This window comes from Penaeus japonicus, unplaced genomic scaffold (genome assembly GCF_977035675.1).
Source record: "Penaeus japonicus unplaced genomic scaffold, GWHDUDI00000001_assembly GWHDUDI00000037, whole genome shotgun sequence".
Classification (NCBI taxonomy): Eukaryota; Metazoa; Arthropoda; class Malacostraca; order Decapoda; family Penaeidae; genus Penaeus; species Penaeus japonicus.
Genome location: NW_028234439.1, coordinates 23966857 through 23974683, shown reverse-complemented (window position 1 = coordinate 23974683; position 7827 = coordinate 23966857).

Sequence of the window (7827 nt, the reverse complement as noted above, 5' to 3'; positions counted from 1 at the left end):
TTCTTTTTTGTCTTCCTTTCCTCTGGTTTATTCTTTTTTTTTTCTTTCTTTCTTAAGTTTCCTTCTTAACTTATTCGTCTTCCACTTATTCGTTCTCGGTCTTTCTTTCCCCTCCGTTCTCTTTTCCGTCAATTCACCCTCTTTTCTTTCATTTCTATCCTCCTTTCTTTTCTCCTTTATTCGCCCTCTTTCCTTACATCCTCTACCATTTCTTCCCTTTTCCCTTCTTCGCTAATTCGCCTATCTTCTCTTCCACCGACGTTCCATATTCCACCCTTCACACATTCGTCTCTTTATTCTCATTCGTCCGTGGAGACAGAGAGAGAGAGACAGAGAGAGAGAGAGAGAGAGAGAGAGAGAGAGAGAGAGAGAGAGAGAGAGAGAGAGAGAGAAACGAAGTGAAACAGTGAGAACACAAGAGAGAGACAGAAAGAGAACATAAAAGAGAGGCAATAAGAAAGATAGAAAGACAGAAAACGAAACAAAGACAGAGAAAAAAAAGACAGAAAGAGGCAGACAGACAAAAAAAAAAAAAAAAAAAAAAAAAAAAAGAAAGAAGAAGAAAAAGTAAAAGAGAGAAAGAGGCAGACAGACAGAAAAAAGAAAGAAAAAAAAAGTGACGTAGGGAGAGAGACAGAGACAGAGACAGACAGACAGAGAGAGAGAGTGTAAGAGAGAAAGAAAGAGAGAGACAGGCAGACAAGCAATCAAAGAAAGAGAAAAAGAGACAAGCAGACAGCCAGACAGACAGTGAGAGACACGCATGAGGGACAGAGAGAGAGAGAAAGAAAGAGAAAGAAAGAAAGAGAGAGAGAAAGAGAGAGAGAGAAAGAGAGAGCATGCGATCGATGCAACATAAAGCGCAGAGGATGAGAGTGATGCTTCATCGAAACGGTAATGGAAGGTGTCCAACCAAGGGAGAGAGGATGAAAAGTATCCGGTGAGCAATAAGAGAAAAAGAGACGTCGTTGTGTTCTTGGCGAGGAAAAGGAGGAAGGGCGAACTCTTTTAGGAGTACCAAAAGGATGGTTGCTTTCGTTCTTGGGTGGGGTGGGGGGGTAGGGATGGTGATAATATATGAGTTGGGGTAGGGGGGGATATGGGTGGGGGGGCTATGATAGGATAGGGGCGGTGGGGGGGGGGAGAGGGGTGGGGTAGGGATGAGTAGGGTAGGGGGGGATAGGGGGGTGGGGTAGGGATAAGTAGGGTAGGGGGTGTCTTGGGTCGGGGTGGGGTGGGGATGAGTAGGGTAGGGGGGGATAGGGGGGTGGGGGATAGGGGGGTGGGGTAGGGAGGGGTAGGGTGGGGGGGAGATAGGAAGGTGGGGTAGTAGGGGTACGAGTGGGGTGATAGGGTTTGGGGGGTGGGGGGTTGCTTAATGGGTGATGGGGTAGGGACTTGAGTAGGGGTGGGGGAGGTTAGGGGGGGTGGTCTGGGGTTGGGGGTGGGGGGGACAAGGGGAGGTAGTCTTGGTGGGGGGATGGGATAGGAGGGGAGGTGGTGTTAGGTGGGAGGTGGTAGGGGGTGTGTCTTGGGTGGGATTAAAGGGAGGGATCTCAGGGGTAGGGAATGAGTAGGTGTGAGGGGGGGACAGGGGTGTGTCTTGGGTGGGGGGAATAGGGGGTGGGGTAGGGATGAGTAGGGTGGGAGGATAGGGGGGTGGGGTAGGGATGTGTAGGGTGGGGGGGATAGGGGGGACAGGGTGGTGTCTTGGGTGGGGGTGGGGTAGGGATGAGTAGGGTGGGGGGGACAGGGGGGTGTATGACAATGTCAATAGGGATCATAATGATAATCATAATGTCAAGGAATATAATGATATTGATGATGATACTAATGATGATGATAATTATAATAGCAATGATGATTACAATAATGATGATTATGGCAATGATGATGATGGTGATGGTGATAATAAGGATAAATATATTAATAGAAACAATGATTATGATGATAACAATAATCATGATAGCAGTTATAATAATAAAGATGATAACGATAATGATGATAATGATAATAATGATGATAACAATAACGATTATAACAATAATGATGTTAATGATAATGATAATGATGATAAAAATAATGATAATTGTTATAATAATGGAAATGGTAATAAAAAGGAATAATATCAATGATAATAACTACAATGATATTAATGATAATGAGAATAATAAAAACAACGATGTATTATAAGCAGGCTGAGGTGATAAATAGGAAGTTGCGCTAAGTTGCTTAAAATATTTAAAATCATTTCTATCTCCTTTTCTCCTTTGTTCGCTCTTTTCCCTTACATCCTCTACCATTTCTTCCCTTTTCCCATCTCCGCTAATTCGCCCATCTTCTCTTCCACATCATAAATAGTAATAAAATAAATAGGAAGTAAAGACTAACAGTGTAGGATTGGTTACGGCAATAAACAGATATCCTATATTGCAGAGTTGAAATATCAACATCAGGAGACAGTTTGGTCATTAGGCTGACCAGCTGTGGCATCCCAAGGAACCTTCTCCTCGTGTTTATGTACTAAACCCCTCTAGCAATCTAGGATGCAATCTAGAGCAATTGAAAAGGTCTAGAGCAATTGAAAAGGTCTAGAGCAATTGAAAAGGTCTAGAGCAATTAAAAAGGTCTAGAGCAATTGAAAAGGTCTAGAGCAATTGAAAAGGTCTAGAGCAATTGAAAAGGTCTAGAGCAATTGAAAAGGTCTAGAGCAATTGAAAAGGTCTAGAACAATTGAAAAGGTCTAGAGCAATTGAAAAGGTCTAGAACAATTGAAAAGGTCTAGAGCAATTGGAAAGGTCTAGGGCAATTGAAAAGGTCTAGAGCAATTGGAAAGGTCTAAGGCAATTGGAAAAGTCTAGAGCAATTGGAAAGGTCTAGAGCAATTGGAAAGGTCTAGAGCAATTGGAAAGGTCTAGAGCAATTGGAAAGGTCTAGGGCAATTGGAAAGGTCTAGAGCAATTGGAAAGGTATAGGGCAATTGAAAAGGTCTAGAGTAATTGAAAAGGTCTAGAGCAATTGGAAAGGTCTAGAGCAATTGAAAGGACTAGAGCAATTGAAAAGGTCGAGAGCAATTAAAAAGGTCTAGAACAATTGGAAAGGTCTAGAACAATTGAAAAGGTCAAGAGCAATTGAAAAGATCTAGAGCAATTGAAAAGGTCTAGAGCAATTGAAAAGGTCTAGAGCAATTGAAAAGGTCTAGAGCAATTGAAAAGGTCGAGAGCAATTAAAAAGGTCTAGAGCAATTGAAAAGGTCTAGAGCAATTGAAAAGGTCGAGAGCAATTAAAAAGGTCTAGAGCAATTGAAAAGGCAAAACAAAAGGCCTCGAAGTTGCAGCCAAAGGATACTATCAACGGCAGTGTAACCACCTGACTGAGAGATAGAGATAGAGATAGAGATAGAGAGAGATAGAGATAGAGATAGATAGAGATAGAGATAGATAGAGAGAGAGAGAGATAGCGATAGAGATAGAGATAGAGATAGAGATAGAGATAGATAGAGATAGAGATAGAGATAGAGATAGATAGAGATAGAGATAGAGATAGAGATAGAGATAGAGATAGATAGAGATAGAGATAGAGATAGAGATAGAGATAGAGATAGATAGAGATAGAGATAGAGATAGAGATAGAGATAGAGATAGAGATAGACATAGATAGAGAGAGAGAGAGATAGAGATAGAGATCGAAATAGAGATAGAGATAGAGATCGAAATAGAGATAGAGATAGACGTTTAGCCAATCAAAGTATGTTTGTTTACCTAATCCTCTGTGTGATTAACCGGCTGGTGTCGCCATATTTATGAAGCTCGAAACAACGTATGCAACATAGAATAAACGTTGCACGGGTGGCCAGGCTGTCTTCTGTGATGTTGAGTAATCACATAAACGCAACACCGATTAAATGTTCACGTAATCGATCATAGAGAATAGTGTACACATTTTGCGAGAGAATATCTTGCGTATTGAAATTCATTTGTCGTGCATTAGTTGATTGCATGGAGAAGGATGCTAATAAATTGCTGATAGTCATAATTTTAGGAATAATGTGGATAGTTCTTGTATTAGTTATAACATTAATATTGTAAAAAAAGATATAATAATAATAATAATAAAAAAAATGAATAAAATAAAAAGAGAAAACCATGATGGAACAAATAGTAGAAATAAAGATAGTGATGATAATAATATGGTATAATACTATATGCTTATTTATGATGATGATAATGGGGAATGATAAAACTACGTTGGTGATAATGGTAATAAAATAACAATAACAACAGTAACAGCAATAAGAGTAAGAAAAACAACAACAATAATAATAATAATTGCAATAAAGATAATGATAATAATTTCAACAAAGGCAGAGATTTGATTAATAAATAACTACACAATGGGTAATGATAAATCCATATCAGATTATGAATAACCATGGCGAAGTACGCGACAAGCGAAAGATATTTTAAAATAATAATGATACGGATTATAGTACTTGTAATTACTAATAACAAAAATGATAATGACAATAACCTAAGTGTTAGTAACAATACAGATAAAAACGACAATAATGCATAAGATAATAGAGTAATGATCAAAATAAAAGTAACATCAACAATTAAAGTCCCGAAACAGACGAAAAAGCTAAAGCGCTAAAGCTCCCAAATTCTAATCCGAAGAAATCCCACGACCATTCCAGATAAGCGGAGGTATAAATACTTCTAGTAATTGGTCCTCAATAAAAATAAAATAAAAAAAAAACAAAAAAAAAAAAAAAAAAGGAGAGAGGGAGAGAATCTAAAAAAAAAAAAAAAAAAAAAAAGAAAGGTTTCAAAGCTGAAGTTATAAGAGGATCAAACCCATTACAGAGGACTCAATGCCATAACCTCTATACAGCGTTCCCATACGAGAGACGAGGGAAAACATAATGTTATTCTGTGGTTTTGATATTGATGTGAAAACTAATTGTATTAAAGGAAAAAAGGTATGTAAATAAAAATGTAAATGCGGAAAAAGGAACATAAAAAAAATACATGAGCAAATTGGAGTTTACTTTAATTAAACGAAGGTATACTGAATAAGAATATATATAATTTATATATTTATATATATATAATTAATATATATATATAAAATATCTATTATTTGCGAATGCAATAAGTAAAACATAGGAACAAATACACATGCGTAAAGAGAGGCATATTATGTAAATTTCCTGGATTGTTTGATCTAACTTAATATAATTTAATCAGGATGAATAAGTAGAATATCATTATAGGAGTTATATTGTGAAATATAATAATGAGACAGAATAGTATTCGCTTATTAATTAAGCTTGTAGAAAGGACAATAAATGTTTTTACACAACGATACACATAAATAATTGATTCTGTCTATCATTAATACCTTTATTAAAAAATTGAATCAACAAGTCAATACATAAGGACGAAAGAGCAATCATAGAAAAGCATTATATCACTTAATGATTAAGGGTAAAATAGATAAACAAAGTCATTACATCCAATAGAGGTGCCACTGGAGGGACTCGTCGATTTCTCATCCCATTTATTTTATTTTTTTTCAGGTGACTATTATTAATAATATTTCATACGGTATACCTTTACCTTGTTTTTTCATACTTTTAAGATTTTATCATAACTTTAAGCTTTTTATTATATGTGTTTCCGTCCTTTTCCAGTCGGCATTTTTTTACTGCTTAGTGTTTTTTTATTTATGTTTTATTTTATTTCATTTTTTTTATGTTTTTTTTTTCTTAGAGTGTTCTACCGATTACTTGGTATTTTGTTATTTAAATGTTGTGTTAAACAGATTATGAATATGGTAATATGATGATGCTGATAATACGTGTAATTATGGATAAAATTACCAGTAAAAATAATAAGACAGTAATGACAGTAATTCAATAATCATAATGATAATAGTAAAGATGTAATAAAACTGTCGCAGATATGATAATTTGATGGAGAGAGAGAGAAGAGAGAGAGGGAGAGGGAGAGAGATGAGAGATTAGAGAAGGGAGAGAGAGAGGGGGGAGGAGGAGAGAGAGGAAGAGAGAGAGGAGAGAGAGAGAGAGAGAGAGAGAAAAGAGAGAGAGAGAGAGAGAGAGAGAGAGAGAGAGAGAGAGAGAAAGAAGAGGCGAGATATTTTTGAAAACATAGACAGAAAAGAAGAAAGAAGATACAAATGAAAAGAGCTTTCCATACAACACATCCTTTTATTTATATTTACGTTAACATTTTGCTCGTTCAATTACCAAATTTTATTGTTTTTTTTTTTATTCCTTGTTTGACACATCATAATTGCAGATATAAAGAAATACTAATAAAAAAAAAAAACATTGCCCCCCAGAAAAATAAAAAAATAAATCGTTTTCTTTCTCTGCTGAAAATTAATCTGATATAAATGTGTTTTTCTCTTTGTCGAAACTCTCTCCAAATTCTATTATCTTCTCAGCGAATGGCAGACGTAAATCTACATTACTGGATTGAGTGACTTTCAAAAATTATATGATTCATGCTAGCTTTCAGAAATTAATAAATGATAGAATCGTGATTAACATTTAGTCCTCAATCGTCCATTGAGAATGTCGCTAAAAGATATAATTCGCTCAAAATTTTCTCATACCAGCTGCAATAAAATCAAAGCAGAACCATGTATCTTTAATTCCATCCGAAAAAAAAAAAGAAAAAAAAAAAAAAAAATACCTACTTACTATCCATTTTCTTTCCTCTTCGCTCGACCTAACTTGACACCGAAAGCGGAAGAACCAAATACCGAAAATACTAAAGACAGAACTGGGTACAAAGACCGGCGCCACAAGTTTGCAGTAATAGAAGATTATCCGAACGATTGGTAAACTTTTGAACTACAATTACGTTCGTCCTCATTCGGGGCGCTGCTCACTCATCCGCCAAGTCTCCGGAGAACGAAAAGTTATTCTAAGGTAAACAATTAAGGGATAATGAAGAGAGAGGATGAGAAAGAGAGAGAGAAGAGAAGGGGGGGTGTGAGGAGAGAGATTTTGTTTTTTTTTTGGGGGGATGAGAGAGAGTGTGAGAAGGAGGAGAGGGGAGGGAGAGAGAGAGAGGAAGGAGAAGGAAGAAGAGAGAGAGAGAGAGAGAGAGAGAGAGAGAGAGAGAGAGAGAGAGAGAGAGAGAGAGAGTGTGAGTGAATGTGTAAGTGAGTGGAGGAGAGAGAGAGAGAGAGGGGTGGGGGGGAAGAGGAGAAAGAGAGAGAGAGAGAGAGAGAGAGAGAGAGAGAGAGAGAGGGCGGGGGTAAAACGACAAGCAAAAGCCAGACACACACACACAAAAAAAAAAAAAGTCGAAAAGAGGAAGGAACAAGAAAGATATGAAAAGGAGGACAGAGAGACATCTAACTAAGGGGAAAAAAAGGCAGAGAAAGCAAAAAAAAAAAAAAAAAAAAAAAAGTCAAAAAAAAAAAAAAAAAGAAAAGATAAAAAAGAGAAAAAAAAGGTTCGAAGCAATTCTTAAGCTTTGAAGACTCCAGCTAACACTTTTACGGGGGCACTTGCTGCGGGGCTGAAGTGTTAGTTGAATAAACATGTTACGGATTCTGTCTTGTCGATATGATGAACACAAATTTTTTGCTACTACTCAAAAGACATGTAACCGTATTTGGAACCTCCGGTGCCTTTAAAAAGTATGACGGCGGTGTTTCAATATAGCCTGGGTTGACATTGGCAAAGACGATTCCCCGAAAAACTGAACCGAATTTTATTTCGCTGTAAAGCAAGAACCATGAAAATTTATGTGTGTCGCTATTTAGGCTGAAGGATAAAGATGTTTA